The 20286-nt window shown below is 39.1% G+C and overlaps 1 protein-coding gene across 1 annotated transcript in view; it reads right to left on the bottom strand.

Moving 5' to 3' along the window:
* The window catches only part of rptor (regulatory associated protein of MTOR, complex 1), a 209728-nt gene that overhangs the window by 147456 nt on the left and 41986 nt on the right, over positions 1-20286 (bottom strand). The gene's annotated exons all lie outside the window — the stretch shown is intronic.

The following is a 20286-nucleotide window of genomic DNA, read 5'->3' as shown; positions in this document are numbered from 1 at the left end:
CCCGTGTACGTGTGGACGTAGCCTCAGTCTCTGACTGGAAGCGCTAATTCGTCATTCGGCTTTCGTCAGACTAAAGTAACTGTTAAAACTGTTTGAAAAGCTCAGCTATACAACAAGGAGAGATTGAGAATTTCCTTTTAGTTCTCAGTTTATTTGATATTGACAAAAGTTAGTCAGTTTTGTCTGTTCTTCTGTAAAACAAACTAAGATTTATTTTTAGAATTAATATTTTGTTTCTAAGTGGAATTGACAATTTAGTCTGTTTCATTTGTTCTATTTTGAAACTTAAACGCTTTAGCGGCTGCCTTTTGTGTAGTTTGCAATATTTGCCTTTATTTATCTGAAAAAGTCTCATGTTCCTTAAGTACATCTACCCTGTTGAACTTATTATGGGAAATAAATATTTAAATAAAAACAAGCTGCTGATTATTTCACATTTTACTTGTGAGCAACGGCACATTTAAATCTTACAAATATAGTTATTTGGCTTATATCGTGATAGATATCGTTATCGCCTGAAATGAAAAAAACATATCGTGATATATATCTGTGTGAATGTGTGCGTGAATGGGTGGATGACTGGATATGTAAAGCGCTTTGGGGTCCTTAGGGACTAGAAAAGCGCTATATAAATACAGGCCACAGGCCATATCGTTATCGCCTGAAATGAAAAAAAACATATCGTGATATGAAAAAATCTCATATCGCCCAGCTCTAGTCCAAAGCATATGCTTTTGGTGCTGGTATTCTGATCCACCCTCTGCAGCAAAATCCCCAAAAAAGAGAGAGACACCAGTCAAGTTTCAGAGACCTAAGTCAGCTTTATAAGGTCAGAGAGGTAGTGGTGGCTTATGCTGCAGTAAGATGACTTGGGAGTGACGCATCCTTCTCACAACTGCCATAACCCAGTGGCTCAGGGCAAAAAGTCATCTTGTGCATAAATGAGACACACCAGCAGCTTTTTGCTGGGAGCAGCAAGGGGCTGTTTAAACTATGCTTAAATTTGGTTTCATACACTACAGTTTCTCTAAACAAAAGTCAGTCAGAAACACGATGAAAGCGTAATGATCAAAACAAAATGACTTGTAAACTGTGTTAGTGTGTCAAGTCACTCTTACACAGGTCCACATTCATCCAAGGTTTCATTTTGTTACACCGATGTTTTCTGTCCTTCAGGAAAGAAGGTAATCTTGTGATTTAGATGACACATAACTAATACAGTTGGTGCAACGCGTCACACAGCAGATACTCTATCTGCTTTGAAGTATTGAGGGATACAGCGAAAGCATCAGTAGTCAAAGTAACCTGTGGTCTGACAGATGGATTTGAGCAGATATTCTTATCCCCGAGCAGCCGCCTGACTATTACAGTGCTCTCCTCTGCTCTAATCAACTGCTGCCCTCATTTCCAGCCACCTGCAGGGAAAGTGGAACCGGTTGGTGATTGAGGAGGGACTGGAGATTGAAGCGGGCAACAGTGCCACAAACCATTAGCCAGGAGACAGAGCTTAGGGAACACCACTGACTTTGACTCTGTTGTGTCGTAACTATGTTACACACACAGAGACAGACACACAAAAAGTCAAACTTCAGTTTTATTCAAGCCTTTACATCATCTTCACCTGGAGTCCTGATTTCAAAGGCAGCCTGTAACCGATGTCTGTTACATCTTTCTCACAGAAATGAATTACCTACAGAGATTGGGTGCCAAGTCATTAGAAAGTCTACTGAGTAGAGAAAATGTCACAAAGCCAAATGCTATAATAATAAGTGTTAGTCTACTGCGATGCTGGGAAATAATTTGTCTTATGATGCTGGCTGCTTGGTCACAGACACCACTAACCAGAAATTACAACAGCGCGTTGAGTCAAGAGTTATTAGTATTGATCAGGAAGCTAAACAAAGCCTCAAAGACATATTACTGTCATTTGTGCTGTGGTACAGGAAGAATTCGGCTTAATGCCTCTTTAGTGAGCAAGGTAAAAAAAACAAAAAAACAAAGAAAACAAATAATCTGCCGACAGCAGACCACTTCCAATTAAAGTCCTATAAATACACACATATCTATCCTCTAACCAGGACTTCTTGATTTACAAAGGAAAATCAAATATCTGCTCAAATATATTCCAAGAAAATCATCACAAAACTTTATTCGTTTGTCAAAGAATGTTTAAGTGTTCTGGAAAGTACTGAAAATGAAACAAAGCTGTAAGCAAACAAACAAACAAACAAACAAACAAACAAACAAACAAAAACTCGCCCCGTCTCCAGTGTGATACATTCAGTCTCTAAACTACCACACTGAAAATAAAATCTCGAGTTAGAAAGGCCAGACCTCTAAAGTCCTCCTTAACTCTCCTTGAGTAGCGTGGCACAGCCACATATCTGACACAACATCCAAGCAGTCCTTGTTGATGCTGCATTATAGGTTATTTCACAATAGGTGACCTCCAACCTTTTCTTCTTTTTTTGAGTTTAAGAGAGACACGAGAGGTCAAATAAACATTTTTTTTTATTAGTCATCTGTGATCCCTCCTACTTTCTCGAGTTATGAGAACCACTCGGTTGAGAAGCAAACAGGATTTAGATGGACAAGCGTCGCTACACTTTCTAGCTCTGAAATGTCACAGTTTTCTGTTTTGTTGTGGATTTTCTGTTTTAATCCGTCTGTGGACCAACAATGTATTTTCTGAAATGTCATAGTGCCTTCTGAAATGTAGTAACTTTTTTGCTTTGGTATTTTGTTATTGTGTCTTTAACTTTAAGGTCACTATATTTTTGTCCTAATTTGGTCCCGTTCACAACTACATATGCAATTTACTGGAAAACAAAATGTTTCAACTCAGTTCTTTCCCTGCTTCTTTTTCTCGTTGGCCTAACAAATAATAGAAATGCAGACAAGATAAGAAACTACGTTGCCTGGGTAATGTAATCTACATAAAACTGGACAGTTTGCTTAATTTGTTTATCGTGCAACAAACATTTGGTAGTTCTAGTTTTTCAAATATGAGAATCTAACTTTTTCCAGTTCTGATACAGTATTTAAACCCTGGGTTCAGGAATCTCATACCAGTGTTAGTATTATGTACATTATTATACACAGACCAACATCAGCTTTGAATTGAGCTTTTCTCCGTACACTGTATAATGCATTAAATACATACAGCAATATAAATTTACTGAATTAGTATTTACAGAAAAATCACTAGGGGGATAAAAAAATAAATAAATACATATTAGTATAAGTTATTCTCCTAACTTATCTGTGTTGATATCAGTATCACAAAATATAACAAGTGAAAATATGGGTTTTGGGGTTCATTTTAAAATGTGGGACAGTGGGGCAATGAGGTGGATGACACAAAAACACAGAAATACGATCCAATTTCATAGATGGTAGTTCAGCACACAGCACCACAAATTCATGTCCTACATGTACACACAAACACGTATGTTATAGGAACACACAGAGGCGGCTGGAACGCTTCAAGTCTGCTGGAGTTGGGTAGAGTTTCTGATACTGAGCCGTGCATAGATACATACACGCATGTGAACATGCAGCCATGAGACCAAGAGCCTCCCCCTCCCCATTCCTGTATCGACCAAATTAGTGTCTATTAATAACTCAGCAGGAGCACTGAGGAGTTTCACAGGACATATTTATATCTTGATCAATACCCAGGCCACAGCTGGGCCTAACATATTGTCCCCATTTGTGTGCATTATTTCACAGGCCCTTTTTTATGGTCATTATGCTTGTGTGTTTGTGCCTGCATGTGTGGTCCCCCAGTCTCCTCATTAGCGTCCTCACTCAAAATGTCAATGGCTCAGTATGCAGCATGACCCGAGGAAAACGCCACGCCAATAAATTGTTTTCCTGGTGTAATAATCTTCATGCATTCAAGTTCAGTTACAGCACTATTCTACAGCATTACACAGTAAGCAGTTCCATGTATTCTCTGCCACAATAATGAAAATAAGCCACACTAAGTTCTACTGAGAACTTACTAAATGGACTAAAATAAATAATAAATGTATGTTATCTTTGTTTTTACTACACGCGTGTTAAAAAGGCTGCAGTTAGCTGCATCGGGTGAGCAGCTGCAGAGCAGAGCTGAAACACTGCGCTGTCACTGACATTTATACAGAAAGGAGCTTTCATGAAATAACAGCTGCACTGTAAAAAATGACTCGTAATAACTTCTCTTATTGTGAAAAATGGAAAGATCAAATTACATTTCATAATAATGAGTTTGAAGATATTCACAGTTTCAAGGTGACTACATGTAGTATAGCACAGTAGTGCCAGTATAATCCGAATTTATTGACATAATTCACATCACAGGTGTCATCAACTTACAAATTTTAATGGAGCTCTGTAATATTTATTGCAGTTATAAGTTTGTATTAGGTTAAATGATGTGAAGCATTTCTGATTTGCTGTTCCACTAATCTAAGCAACAGACAAGCAAGCAGCTTGTCTGGCTCTCATTACAGAGAGCCGCGTATGTTTAGACTAGGTTGTTGCAGATATACAAACCTATATCCCATTGTATAAATAAAAAGATGCTGCAGTATAGAAATGCAAAACTAATGCTAACATATATAAAAACAGCTAGAATCGAGCAGGTTACCTTCCATCTGAAGGTTATGGTTGCAAAACCCGTCTGAAAACCCACTTTTACTCACTGGCTTTTAAATCAGAATGAGTTACTACTAATTTTATGTCTTTTTTCTTACTTAGATCATTTTATGCTTCTTTTTCTTAATTTTCATCATGTCTTCCTGTGTTTTTATATCTTTTGATTATCTTAAATGTACAGCATCTTGGTCAACAGTTGTTGTTTTAAATGTGCTATATAAATAAATTTGACTTTGCAAAAAGAATACAGGTTGTGTGGAAGCTTTGGGTCTTGACCTGTGTAATCACATTTTCACCGCACTTCAGCTTCTTGGTCTTGCTCATAAGTCTCATTTTGTAAATATTAGTCACACCATGTTTCAAAACGGGGGATTATCTGTGGTGTGAAGCTGGGTAACAAATTGTCAATCACAACTCATTAGCCAGTGAACCTGCAGTTTAACAGTCAGAACCTCCCCTTCTCTTCACATCCAGAGTAACCACTGTTTGTTTTTCAGCCACAAAATCTTTGCACAGAGGAGATCGCACAGGTTTAAATTATTATTTATTAATATATTATTCAGCAGGACAATATGCAGAGTAGACAGTCAAAGTAGAGACTAAGCAAGCCGCCTCTGCAGCCTTTGGATATATGGCTCAACCAGGTGATCTATACCAATTCCCCCCAACATCACCTTCCACTGTAGGCATGCATCATTTTATAATTATATTTTCCACTTTACTCAAGAACCTTTAACACATTTCTACTTCCTAGATATGGATGGCACTAAATTGCCCCTCCCCTCCTCTTCAGTTTCATTCCTTTCTCAAAACTGCCAATCAGAACATACTTGCTTTCTTTTAAACACCTCCTCCTTCTGCACGTGCTCAGTGAGTCAGACATCAGGCAGGTTCAGCAAAAGCAAGGCCACAGTAACAACTTACTCCACTGAGTAATGTAAATAACACTTCTAATTGTGGTGCCCTTTCATATGCTTGATGAGTAATGCGTGAGCCCGTGTGTGCACATGTGAAAGAGAGTAAGCATGCGGACTTCAGGTGATCCCTCGTTGATGTGATTAATGACGGTGTGTGTGTTTATGTTCCAGCTCTCGGGGTATGGAGCATCCAGGAAAATGACCTTGTTCCCCTGTGTGTGCATCAAGACTAAGAACACCTCCACACATTTCTGTTTCCTCAAGAAGGCAAAGGCCAGCAGAGTGTACTTTCCGCCCTCCAGGTTTATTCACAGAAAATTTAGGAAAGCATTTGCCACTAAAAATAACTCCAACTTAATCAAATCTAATAACCTTTTTGACATTCAGGCAATGAGTGAGTGAATCTCTCTTCTTTGAAAGGAGCAATGGTTGCACAAGAGGCTCCATTCATATTTTATCAAATGTAATGACAATGAGCAAGAAAGTCCAGATAGCTTTATTGGATTAATGTTATGCCAGGGAAAGAGAAGGCAGCCTAAAAGCATTAAGAGGAAATTCCTGACATCGCTCCTGGACAACTTGCTTGGTTTCCCATATTTACAGGGCTGTTAAGTTTCACTTCGAAGAAATGTGGCTGTAAAAATTGTATTTTACATCTTCCAGCTACTGGAAGGCTGAATTACCAGTGGATAAGAGGATCAATCGCTTTACACTAAAGGCAGTGGACAAAGCATTAAAGACTGGAACTAATGCACGAGTAAAGTACATTTCTTTGATACTTTACCATCACCGCATTTCTGAATTCCTCCCATGATTCACCACAACAACAGGAAAACCATCTCCTTCACCCCAAAGACAAATCCAACTTCTGGTCTGTGACTGGTCCTGAGTCGTTTAATGTAAACTGAACGTATCAGCCAGCAAATGAGGAAAAAGCTGAGAATTAACATGTTAATGCAAAGTGAAAAATGTCAGTGGGTGGTTTTAAAGAGCTTTGATAACGCAATTACTTCACAAATTTGCCATTAACTGCTTTAATCCTGCTACATTTAAGCTACTATAATGGGTTTTATTGTACAAGCATTAAAAGAAAAAAAAATCCCGGGACAAAAAAAAAACGATTTGCTTTAAAGGAATAGCTATAATAAGACGACCTGCTCGAGGGGGCAAAGGAAATATGCATGACTCTTTTGCTTAAAGTTCAACTTTAGTGGACAAAATGTCTTTAGGAGAACACGAACGAACGAACACACACACACACACACACACACACACACACACACACACACACACACACACACACACACACACCCTGGCAAGACGTCTGCCGAATAATCTTCTTAGAGAATAAAATATTAAAATATGTTATGCAAGTCTCATTTCAACTGATCTCAGTTGTGCTCGTTTGTCTACAATCTGAGGCTGACTTTGGTTTTTCTGCAACAAAGACAACTGTGCCCGTTTATGCACCAGTAGTACGAATGAGACAAAAGCAGAAAGAAAAAGAAAAATGATAGGATGAGGGTGGCATGGAAAAGAAAATTGAGCAAAATAAGCACAACCTGCAGGGTAAAGAGGGAAATGAAGCAGTGGAGGGAGTGACTGGAAGTGAATAATCATCGTTTTCTAGTTCCAACATCCTAAAGGAGAAAGCTGATAGCCTGCGAGGAAGAGGTGATGCATTTAACCAGTAGGAGAGGAAAGTAGGAGTGAGATGAGAAGAGACGAGGCAGGACCTTATTAGATAACAAAAAGCTCACCACAAAGCAATGTCCGGTTATTGCTTTACAAGTGAAATATCAATAAGTCACTCATTAATTCCATCAAAGAAAATAACAGAATAGAGGCTGTTGGGAAAATAACAAGTGCCCCGTAAAATCTTGTCCTCAGCACTGTGTTCAAGTTACATCATTACCACAACTTAAAAATTGTTATAATACCACAATAACAATATATGGGAGATTCGCTGGCTGTTAATAAGGCTAAAGTTGTATAATGTTATTCATATAAACAGGATAATGACAAATTAACTAAGCTTAGCTGTCAGGTACATAAAATCTTATGTTGCCACTTAACAGGTCTAATTTTTATATCCATAGACTATATATGGAAACAGAAATAAAATTAAATGAAACTGCCACCATAACGTCATAATAATGTTGCGACTAGGCTCCAAACATGTTAATTTCATTGCTTTTTATAGCCTATTTTGGCATGAGCATCTGCAGGGATTGTCTCAGTCTTGGAAGCCAGCCTCAGGTGGCAACCTGTCATTTCAACCTTAAGCTAAAAATATGTTTTCCTAAAGAAACCCAGAAACACATTAAACTATGCAGAGGTGACATGTATTATACAGCGTAACAATCAGATATAGAAAGGGATCAGTTATCTTCATGCACATTTGCCTGTGTGCATCAGCCTAATGTGCCGTGACAGCCTCCTGTTTTGTATTCTTGCTCATCACAAAAAGTCTGAACTAGAGAGACAGTTAATATTAACATCAATGTAAACTAACACTGGCAGAGAAAATATTGCTTGGTTTACTGTAATCCATCCCAATAAGTATGCCAGGGAAAACTCTAGTGTGACCCCCGCTACATCAACTCTAAATCGGAAGTATTGGTGTCCAGAATACAAAATTACAAGTAATGTGGTTTTTCTCCACACAGAATAATAATCATTGCTAAAAATATTTTATTGTGTTTAACCAAAGGAAGAGACTTGTCTCCCTTTCCCCTTTGCAGAAAGGTCTGAGCAGAGAATGAGAGAAGTATCACTATTATCTCTACAGACAGCTACATGTGTACCTGACCCTGACCTCTCACCTCCCTGTGAAAGGAAGGAAACGTTGAAATAGAATTTTTCTCTGTGGATCAATACAGTTTCACATGACAGCAAGGATCCTTGCGGTGACAGAAGACGGCTGTCTGATTCCTTTCTAACATTTTTCCACTGCAACAAGACTGCTGGCTTTGATCTTTGCTCTCATCACTCAGGAATCTGAATGAAAACTTAAATGTCTGAGTTTACTCAGAGCAGTTTACGGTGTATAAATTAGATGAATAAGCTAATCAGCAGTAAGGACTGAAGGCGACTGCGCTGGTCCTCTGACAATAATCCTGACCTAGCAACATCCCGTAAGAGAACAACACTCTGAGAAGGAATGAGACGAGATAAAAGGAGAGAAGGAAAAGGGATTACTTTGAGGCTTACCGAGTAGGTGAGAGAGGTGTTGAAGATTTTCCTGAAGTCTGAGTTTTCCACGGAAGATAGAGGATTACTTTTGATATTTTAAATGAAGTGACAAGGTCGTACCACCAGTGACAGAAAATAGGGAGAGAAAAACGACACCTGGTGTCAAACTTGAGCCTAATTAGGATATTTGCCCTGTCGCTAAATGCTCCAGATCAATCTCCCAACATGTGGCCGGTGTGGTCCTAATGGTGGGACTGCTTAATATAGAGATAAGCTTCTTGTGTTGACAGCTACAGCCGCTATCTGTCTCCATTAAGCTGGCTTGGCTGGTAGATTGGCTGTGATGAATGAGTTCCTCTGGACTCTTTTCCTGCACCCCCTCCCCTCCTTGCGTACCTGCAACTTTTTTCCTATTGTCTCTCACTTTTGTGCACCCACTCCCATAAATCTGTGCCACTTCAAATGTGTTTGGTTTTGATAAATTCATTTAACCTGGACAAATACTGGGCATATTCTACCTTTCTTTACTTAAAAGAAATTCTGCCAGACACATTTTATATGTTTAAATTCCACACGGTTCAAAGGCCAATCTCCCTTCATCTGATTTTTCATCTGAAGCCTTGTCCAATTTCCTGAGTGCAACTAACACCCTGAAACCAAAAACGTAGGCACACTGGAAGAGAGTTACACCACCTGGTAGCATGACAGCGCAGGACAACACTGAAGCAGAAATGAAACCACAACATACCGCTGACAGACAGGAGTCAACGAAGCGCCCTGCAGACGTCAAGCACATTTGACGAACAAGGCCTGGACTGACTGAATTTATTTGAGTCAGTTTCTAATCTGCACGTTTAGTCGCTGGAGCAAGCTAAAGATGGTCAGTTCGAATCGCTTTGGTCATTACTGCTGTAGGAAGCAGTTTGATTACATAATTAACAACTGAAAGTGAAAAATTGCTTAATGTTAATGGAAAAGTCTCTGATAATTAGAGCAATAACAGGAAAGTCTGATATAAATTAAGGTCTTATTTCTATTGGAAAAGCTGCTCTCTTCTAAACAGAGCTGTGTTTTACTTTGGTCAGATTTGCTTTTCTGTTTTTTTCCTGCCTGCAGCCGTAATTCTGTTTAGTGATGCTGCTGCCACTGGCCAGCTATCTGCGTAGGTCCGGTCAGGGTCAGGAGACACTATGAAATATCCGAAGTGGTGCACAAACACATACACCAGTCTGTCACCACACTTATTTGTTCATCACACAGTGGAGCGACTCATGCCCTGGAAACATTTCAGCTCCTCCTCGTTTGATTTACCAACTCATACTAAGTGCATGACATGCATTTATAGTATAGCTCCTGGATGAATATCATTCACATCACAGTTATGATGGATTGCAGTCATTGTATGTGTGGATGTGCGCTTTTGATATCACGTATATACATACATGTCCCATCAATTATGTTACTCAAGCCCATTTCTCAGAAAAAGGCCTATTAAAATGAATAAAACTGATCTGAACTATATTTATTTAAACTGGATTTACAAAAAAGAAAAAATACAAAGCGTGCAGTGAGGTTCTGTTTTGATGCCTACTGTAAATTCTGTATAGACAATCATACTGTACAATACAATAATTATAGTTTTAAAACTGTTTATTAACCCTCGCAATTGTATATCTACAATCTGTATAGTTTTCATATTTTTAACCATATGTATAACCTGTTCATAGCCTGTACATAGCTTGTACACTCACTACAGCTACAGCTTGTACATACTTATAGCATATTCATAACATACCTTCATACCACGTACATTGTAACATACCTATAATAGATCCATATTCTGTAATATATCTATATTATTGCTAAAGCACTTTCTGGATGATGCTAACTGCATTTTGTTGCCTTGTACTTGTGACAATAAAGTTGAATTCTATTCTATTCAGTTCTACATGTTGACTGTCAGCATCTTATTCTTTTTGTTGCAGTTTCTAATCCATCTATTAAAACACCACAACCTCATACAATGGCGATTCTTTGGAGTTGTTATTTGCAAACATCTGCACAGACAGTGTTATGAAAGAAGGAAGGCTCAGGGTTTAAGTAGTCATCATCATGGGCTCATCCGATTAGAATGAGAATAAGCAGTCATCAATCATTCACAGGGTTCTCCTTTTATTCTCAAAATCAATAAAGGAAAGACACACATGGACTGCCAATGCACTGCTGCCGCCCCGTGTGGGAGTGAAGAAAAAAGTGAGCCAAAAGTGAATGCAGTCCTTATAGAACGTGTGACAGGTGAGTGCAATTAAGGACAAGCACCACACCCAATCAAAGGTGAGAGAACTAAACAAGGTGCATCTGGTGAAGTGAGTGGGTTTGCTGGGATGTGCTAAAAGGTGGGTCCTTACAACAGACAGTATGCGAACATTTAGCTCGCCGAGAACCCAGATTGATGTTAAAGCTGAGCGAATGCTGAGCCCAGCCCAGCAGCCAGAGCCTGAACTTCACCAGGTAACAAAGTGATGAGCAGTCAGGCTGCAGCCTCGTTTCTACCTGCTCATGCTTCTATAGTAGAATCACCGTGGCGATTGCTTTTAAGTGTCTTTGTGCCGTTTTTCATCTTTGCTTAGTTTTCACACCTAAATACTAAAGGAAAGATCGCATGTGTCCTCATTAGGATAACGAGTTTCACGTCATTTTACAGAGAAACGTAAAAGTGATGTAATGAGTTGTGTAACTAATATCAAGTAGCATACCGCATAGATACACAAATGTTATGTTATTTTGTTTTAGCGATAACCCTGATCACAACAAAGAGGGGAAATACCTTCAACATGCAAACACATTTGACCACAGACAGTGCAATTTGCATGAATGTAATGTCTTTGACATGCTGTTTAATGATGGTGGTGATTCACAAAGCGGAGCTAAGGACACCTAGTGTATCGAATTGATAAGTGGTATCAATAATGAAATCTTGAAGTGCCTCGGAGTGTCACTGCTGCCAGTCATACTATGCAAATATACTTGGTTGCCTGCAAGTAAATGTTTGGTGGAATTAGGGCGATAATTTACAAAAATGAAATGATTCAATAACAACTGACACTAAAGACGTTTTAGCAATTGTTTACTGAGGACATATTATCAAGTGAGCACTGGCGTCATGTTCTCAGACTTCAATACGATCCATCGTTTTACAACCAGAGGAGTCGCCCTCTGCTGACAGCTGGAAAGAACGCAGTTTTAAAGGCACTAGGAACAACTCTCTTTTATATGGAGTTTATGATAATAAAAAAAATGGGGATGAGCATCTTCAGAATGGCTTTGATGCAGTGCTTTCACTGTGATGTTAATCTGATAAATGTCTGAGTGTTGAATTATTTAGAGCTTCAGAAAGTTCAGACAGATTTTTGATCTTTCTCTTATTTTCTTTGGGAGAGATTTCTTTGAGGTTTCTGCACGTGGCTCTGCAGGTAAACACCTTCAAGATCACACACATCGAGGTCCCTGCTATTACAGGGAAGGTGTGCATGCATTTAAAATTAAAGCCAACCTCACTCATCACTATCTCTGTGATAATGATAACGCATTACGGCCCTGTAATTGGGTTTCGTGGTCCATCTCATTAGAATTTGTGCATAATAAAGAAACAGGGGACACCCTTTTTACCTTCTTCTTCTTTTACACACATACTTTGAACCTCTGAGGCACTTAAGGTTTATAATTTTCTCCTTTACAAGTACTTTTAATTAAATTTCAAAAAGAAAGGGAGAAATATGACACACTGTAGAAGAAAACGAAGGGGAGGTGATATAATGAGACAAAGGCTGAAGTGGGAATAGGTAAGGAAAGAAATGACAGGAGCAGAACTTTTGTGTTGATAGAGCCTAAAATAGCCTAAAATGGAAGGAGGGAAAGAGAAAGTGGTGTAGTGGAGGGCAGAAGAGATGTATAATGATCAACTGTCCACAGTCTGTGGCACACTACAAGCCCCTTTAATCCAGGAAAGGCTCTTCCTCCTTTTTAATGATGCCAGGGGACAGGGAAGAATAAAGAAACCCTGTCCAACTCCGCATGGCTGAGCTTTATGGTTTATGGAGGATTTTCCTGACTCTCATGTTAGGACAAGCTGTAATACAGCGTGATAATTCTATACACATTCAACATAACGGGCACAAAAAGCATAACTTGAGAGACTCCAGAGGCAGAGGCTTAGATTAACTACTGCAGGCTGTCTGGAGAATCAAGGCCATGCAAGACATTATTATAAGCTTTTCACTGTTGTGTTTTATTCAGGGGAAAAAAAAAAGATCTGCGAGTCAGAGCCTATTCAAAATATCAAGATTTATCCCCAGAGGTTTTTCTTTTTTATCCTCTTTAGCAAAGAAATGTGCAGAGTGCTACATATTCTAGTCTTTGCAATTCAAAGTTCTGTCTCTGACTTTAAAATGTGTTCAAATCCAGAATACAAGAAAACCAATAATGTGAGGTTGACCCGTTGGTCACAAATTTTATTTTATTTTATTTTATTTTTTTTTTGGGGGGGGGGGGAATAAAAGAGACAAAAAAATGAATAATAATAATAAAAAAATGTATTTCCTTGGATAAAAAAAAAAAACTAGTTACAAAGTCAGTATACCTACTGGGATCATTTTGCAAGTATGTAAAATGAATTTATTACTTATTTCATGTGTACTCAACCAGAAAAGCTTGTTTTGAGTGTGGATGCAGTGCTTGTGTACCGAGTGCGGTGTAGGGAAGCAATCTTCCCATCCATACCACAGGGAGTATTTTCAGTAGTGCAAACGTGAACAAAGCAGCCCATTTCCTGCAGGTGATAAAGGACATGTGGGGGAAAAAATCCCAGTTTAGGTCTTAAACTGTGCACAGTCTGTTACACAGCCCAAATTATTAATGAACAAACATTTTAAGTTAATATCTGCAGCATGTTAAAATATTCTAACCTAGTTATGTTAAACTGAAATCATACGCTAACATTTTAACAATTACATGATAAAGGAGGCTTCACGTTCCAGCTTGGATGCTGCTGCTGCTGAGGTGGGTCCACTGTAAAACTTTAATACATAGCAGACATTTCTGATACATCTAGGCAGTTACACATAAAAGCTGACAGTCCATCACAACACAGACGCACCAGCTTATCACTTTAGGATATGTCTTATTAATCTGCAGCAAAGTTTACACTCGACAACTTGGCCCTCAAAACCCATCTACACCAGTGATGATGATGACGTCACCTTCACTCAGTAACACCAGTGACGAGTCAGGTATGAATAACACAATGAACTTAAAGGTTATTACGCCCCATCATCGGGAGGTCGGGGGTTCGAATCCACAGAACAGCTATGCTGAGGTACCCCTGAGCAAGGTACCGTCCCTACACACTGCTCCCCGGGTGCTGGATTGGTGGCTGCCCACTGCTTCACTGAGCGAATGGGTTAAATGCAGACTAATTTCCCTAAATTATAATAATAAAAGTATACATTATTACCTTACTAAGAAAGTCGAAACTAAGAAAGTACAAAGTCGAGAGAGAACCCCAGAAAAGTTTTTGGGTTGTTTTTTTTTGGAGATTTGCATTTTGTTTTTTAATTTTAAATTAATTTTTTTTAAAAAAAAAACAAAACACTGTTATCAACAATCTTCACCCTCATAAACACTTAAGACTAACAGCACTACACTAGCAGACATGTCACTTACTTCAACATTTCCCTGACGAGTGTTTGAATATCAACATGGAAAAGGAAATAAAATCTACACTACCCCTCTGCATCAGGTCACTCTAACAAGCAGTTGTCATCTGCCACGAAACAGGATTTTTATTTTATTTTTTTTTAAATAACAGGGGTTAACTTCAGTCTCATTTAACATGGACAGTGAAGCAGAAAGGATGATATAAAATGAGCCCATTAAAAGGGCCATCGCTACTCAGGTCGTTGATATAGATATCCCACACTGCCTTGAGACAGAGGGAAACCACAGGAGGAAAGTGAACCATTAGAGGGTAAAAGAAGGGACAGGAAAACCATTAGCTTAAGACTTGAGGGGTAGAAGGGGACTCCAATTATTTATACAGACAGCTGTTCCACTAATTAGAGCAGAATAAGAGGTGCAGGTCCAGCTATTCAGAAACAATCAGGGTCACTGAGAAGGATAGTGGGGTTGACTAATAGCGGCACAGGATTTAAAGTGAAGGATTCTGGGTAGCAGCTGATGGAGTAGTCTCAGTACAGCTATGTCTTAATGTGACATAACGCCTTTCTATTCTGCACTAATGAGCGAAGGGGCATGAAGACGGATATCACAATCTGCTGAGTGCATAATCAGAAGTCACATTTTAATTGAAGCCACTTTAGGAAAAATAATTATTAAACTGAGCAATATGGTAATTTTCAGACCTATCAAAAGAGAAAAGAAGCTTCACGCACATTAACTGCCCAGTTGTTTACAATGATAAAAACACCACATATACATCACGCTCACTGAAAAACAGCTCATTACCTACAATCCATTAGTCTGGCCTGAAGCGGCTTCTCAACTTTTACTCAGCTGTTGTTAAAAAACTGAAAATTACTGGCGACTTTTTATTGCTGTATATAAGCAGCACACTCAATGGAAACTTCTCATAATTAATCACGTGTGTCACAAACTTTTGTATGCCGGTGCAACTTCATCAGGGACATTAGTCTCAACATATGCTCTACTGGCAATGGTAGCAAACTGTAATGCTGCAGCAAAAGGCAGCTTTTTGTACAAAATATTCTGGCTTTAGGAGCTACTATCCTTGAAAGGGAAGCAAAACTTTATTGAAAGGCTAAGAAAACCTTTAAGGTGACATTCATCTCCAGAGGTGCATACATGAGACAGAGCCAGAAACTGTTAAGACGGCCTGAAATCTTCAACCATTAAACTATTACGTCACCAAGAGACGTGCATCTTGCAGTAAGCCTGGCGAGCTGCAAACCTTCAAGTATTTAATTTGGAGCTTAAAAAACTCATCGCACTACACACTACACATTTGATCTTCCAACCAAAATAGTTAAGCTCTGAATCTACAGCTGTTTTCACACAGTCAGTGAACGTTTCTAGGCATTAACCAGCAGAGCTGTATGTAAAAGCACAAATGTCCAAACCAGCTAGACCATGCATTCAATGGGATTTATGTGGAGAGGTCCCCAGTACAAAGCCCAGGGCTGCGAGCCGAGAGGCAGCCCGTCATCTACGCCAGAGGAAGAAATGAGAATGCTTCTGAAGCAGATGTGCACCAGATGTAAATTTCACATTTTCAAATCTTATGGGGTCCGGGTCTTAAAGCCTCCTCATAAATAAACGAGGGAAAGCAGCTGGAAGCATCAAGTTGTATTTTCAGTCATTTGTGACAGCTACGTGTGACTAACCCTTGGAGGTGGTGGGAATTCCAGTTTGGATTTTGGATGTCAAGACACAAAAATATTCACTTATTTATTCATTTTAAAGGGATTTCACAGATCAGACAAAAAAAGACTCATGGACCCCAAAGCAGGTCAACAGAGAAAGGTTTTTAATTTGCTCCTGAGTTGGTGTTACAGAACAGTAAATGTGGCTTGTACTGTAAAAACAGTAATATTAGAAAGTCTGACACCTATAAAACATTTATGTGATTAGTGAAGAGCCCACATTTGAGGACTTGACTGCGATTTGATTTGATATCTGAAAAATGCGTCTATGTTCCAACTAAACATGAGGCTCTCTCTTCACAACATGACTGAAAATCTTCAGCAACATTGCACGTGCATTCATTCCTATGTGGAACAACAGGCTTGGTGGAAAATGCAGACTAAGGTAATTGTCATGTAAATAGACAATTTTTTTCCAGGGCAGTGAATGCAAAGATCATGCCACAGATACTTGACAGATGATGGTTACTGACAGAGACAGACCTGACTGCCAAACATTCTCGAATACTGGCCAAAAATCCCCTACCCAGCTCCATCATAATAGCTAAAATAGACCCACTGGTGCAGCATTATAGCTGATCCTTACCACAAAAGCCAGTAGAGTATTGTGGTAAAGAGAGAGCAAAGGCAAACCTGTGGATTTACTGGTCAGTCTAAATTCCCACCCATGAACTGCACTTAACCAAAAGAGTAATTTTGCAGGCTGCAAAAGTGAACTTCATCCAAAGGTTGTCTGGGCTGAACCTTGGAGATATGGTGAGGAGCATCAGAGGGGTGTTTAGGGAACTAGGACTTCATTCAACTACGACAAGGCCTAGGGTCAGACCCAGGGAGAGGTGAAGAGATTATGTCTCTCTGCTGGCTTTTGAAGGCCTCACTACCCCCCCACACACACACACACACACACACACACTAGAAGAGCTGGAGGAGGTGGTGGCTGGGGAGGGAGAGGTCTGGGCATCTATGACCTGGACCCAGTCAAGTATCAGAAAAAGAACAAATGGATGGATTTTAACATTTCACAGTGAAATATGATTATCTTAACATAGTTATTAATCACCATGATCAAATGGGTAAAATCTGTTTACTGATGCTTTTTAACCATGCTGACCATCTTTAAGTCCAGGAAGGAATACTGCAAGTTAACTGTTTGACCAAAAGCACTTCATGTGAAACGCTTTTCCTCTAGGGACAATTTTGAGAGCCACTTGAAGAACAAAAGGGCTTTTGAATTTAATATTGCAGCTACGGCTGGCTGAGTAGGGCTATGTTAATAATAAAGAACAGAAACATAGACACGGGCTCTGGATCATCGGTGAGAAGGAAAAGAAGAGTGTGAGGAACCGAAGTGACTCAAATGACTTGCAAAGCCACAAAAATGTCTTCAGGGACGACTGGGTTTTGCCATTGCTGTGCTTCACTAAAGTAGGAATTCAAGAAGTACTACGCTGATTGGATCTGCCCACAATTTGTACCATTGTCCTTGAGCACACCCATGAACCGGTGCCTGCACTCTGTTCAGCTGGCAGGCTGTAGGACTGGCATGCCGTCACAGCAGCACATTTTACATACTGCTTAAAAAAAATATGAATGAAGGGAGCTGTATCCTTTATCTCTGTCCACTGAGTCACATCCTGGACTCCTGTGTTGTCCCCTCCTGCTCTGCATCCTCTCTAAATGGATAATGTCAGCACAAACACACACACACACACTTATGCAATCAGGATGTAATAATAACAGTCACACACTCATCATTAGTATCTGCACACACTCAAGCTCAATGAGTGCAAACACGAAGAGGTGACTCACTGTGGAGACAGCAGCATCCATTCTTGACTGCTGACTGGGACACCAGTGCAGCTTCCCACTGAATTCAGTCCTGTCTGTGATAGCAGGTTTTTGCAGGTAGGATGCAGACTATCACATGAAATGACTTTAAAGAAAAAAAAAAAAAATCTACAGCTACATACTTTCACTTGGCCAGAATATTTTAATTTAACCATATTTATATACATCTTTAATTACAGGAGAACATGCATTCTTTATTGTATTATTCAACTGCTTGATTTCATGCTATCTACACCTTTATACACAGATCAACCATGTCTGAGTAAAGGATTTAATAATGATCCTAATAATTCTTATAATAGTAACATGCCCAAACAGAGAATTATACTTTTGTAAATGGAACTATAATTTAAGAATTATACCATTTATAAAAGATACTCCACTATGAACATGAGGTGTGATGAGAAGGGGCTCGTAAAAATCTGAAACCTGTCTTGGTTTAAAATTCAGTGGAATTCCCATTTTGCCTCCACGATGGGCACGCGATCTCCTCCAATGTGTCAAAACACAAACCCTTCTATTTGATTTTTTCTTCATTTTTGGGAAGTTGACAGTATTGCAGCGAGTGAAATCACACCAGGTTGGTGTAGCCAAAAAAGAAAAACCTGTTTTCAATGGGCTCTGAGACAGCACGGCGTGGCACGCACAACAGTCACAGGTTAAAGCAGAAGTCCATTTTGACAGTATGAACGTGGGGGTTGAATTCACAGTCCACAACCCCCATGAATTAAAAAAATATATATACACCGGTATATGACAAGGATGCTCTAGATTTTGTGCCTCATCTGATGTGCTGTCGTTGGGCTTGGATACTGTGGACTCTTCAACTTAAACCTGCCCAGTTATAGCAGGAGACCCGTCTCCTAACACCAGCAATGAGCTCCTTCCACATGAAATTCAGGACAACTTGAAACAAAAGTTTGAGGTTCACACTGAAACTGTAGAATATACAGAGCAGGCAGTCAGAACAGAACCCACTGAAACTATTCTTGTGGATCCAGCTTCTCAGAACTGTTTGATCGCAAGTGGTATTTCAGTCTTCCAAGAACTTATTAAAGCAGCTTTTCCCCCCTTAATTCATCATCCATCTGCAGAATATTCATTTCTCCAGTTTATATGTGATACACAATTACAAATATATACTGCACTCTGTTCGCTGTCTCGATTCTCAAGACCAATCGCGCAACAACAGGCGGTAGGTACATGTGGATGTGGTGATGCAATTGGGACACATGCACACATCAATACATCAATGGTTACTAACACTTTAGCGTCAAATCTGACCATAAATATAGCAAAATACCCGGCCTTCAGATGTCTCATCTTTGGAGATCTGTGCATTAAACATCTCTGCTCTCACTTTGCCTCCTTCCTTTTAATGTAGATAAGATAGAGTAAGATAGAGCACCTTCGCTTCTGAAAAACACTTAGGAGCAGCACATACTACTTTAAAAGGAATGATAAATTTACTTGTTTTCCAGGAAGGAGCAATCAATGAAACTGAAATGCTTCACTCACCCAAAAAACAACAACCCCAAAACACCCCACATCCCATTTCGTGTCCAACCTATAAGCTTAGCTGACAACCAAAACAACCCTTCTGCATTATCTAGAGTTAACCTCCTCCTAACCATTAACACAAGAGGAGTGCTGTATCCAAACTGTCGCCTTCCTCATAAGCACGCTGTCCAGATGGTAGATGTTCATATTTCTTCCAAGAGGCTAATGGTTTTCTCTGGCCGGCTCCGGCATATGGAACGCCAGGACTGCCATAATGAATTAATTAAATACACCATTAAATAATTAATTAAATGTGGCAATAATTAATTAAAATTGGAATTAATTAATTAAATAAATAGTTATGACACATGTAATTAATTAATTATTGACACATTTAATTAATTATTTATGTATTTCACATTTTAATTAATTATTGACACATTTAATTAATTAATTAATTATTGACACATTTAATTAATTATTTATGTATTTCACATTTTAATTAATTATTGACACATTTAATTAATTATTGACACATTTAATTAATTATTTAATGATATATTTATTTATTTCATTTTGGCAGTCCTGACGCCTGGCTCTCGTCATGAAATAATTTTATCTGTCAGCCTCACCCATCAAACTCAGGGGGCGGGGTTAACGCTGCCCATGCAGCTTCTCTAACATTTGATTGGTTGCCGTGCAAAGTAAGTCAAAACAGGTCGATCCTA

The sequence above is a fragment of the Diplotaxodon limnothrissa genome, linkage group LG6 (genome assembly GCF_057381915.1).
Source record: "Diplotaxodon limnothrissa isolate DT_005_m linkage group LG6, D_limnothrissa_male_GT1.1, whole genome shotgun sequence".
Classification (NCBI taxonomy): Eukaryota; Metazoa; Chordata; class Actinopteri; order Cichliformes; family Cichlidae; genus Diplotaxodon; species Diplotaxodon limnothrissa.
This window is presented reverse-complemented; position numbering and strand designations above follow the sequence as displayed.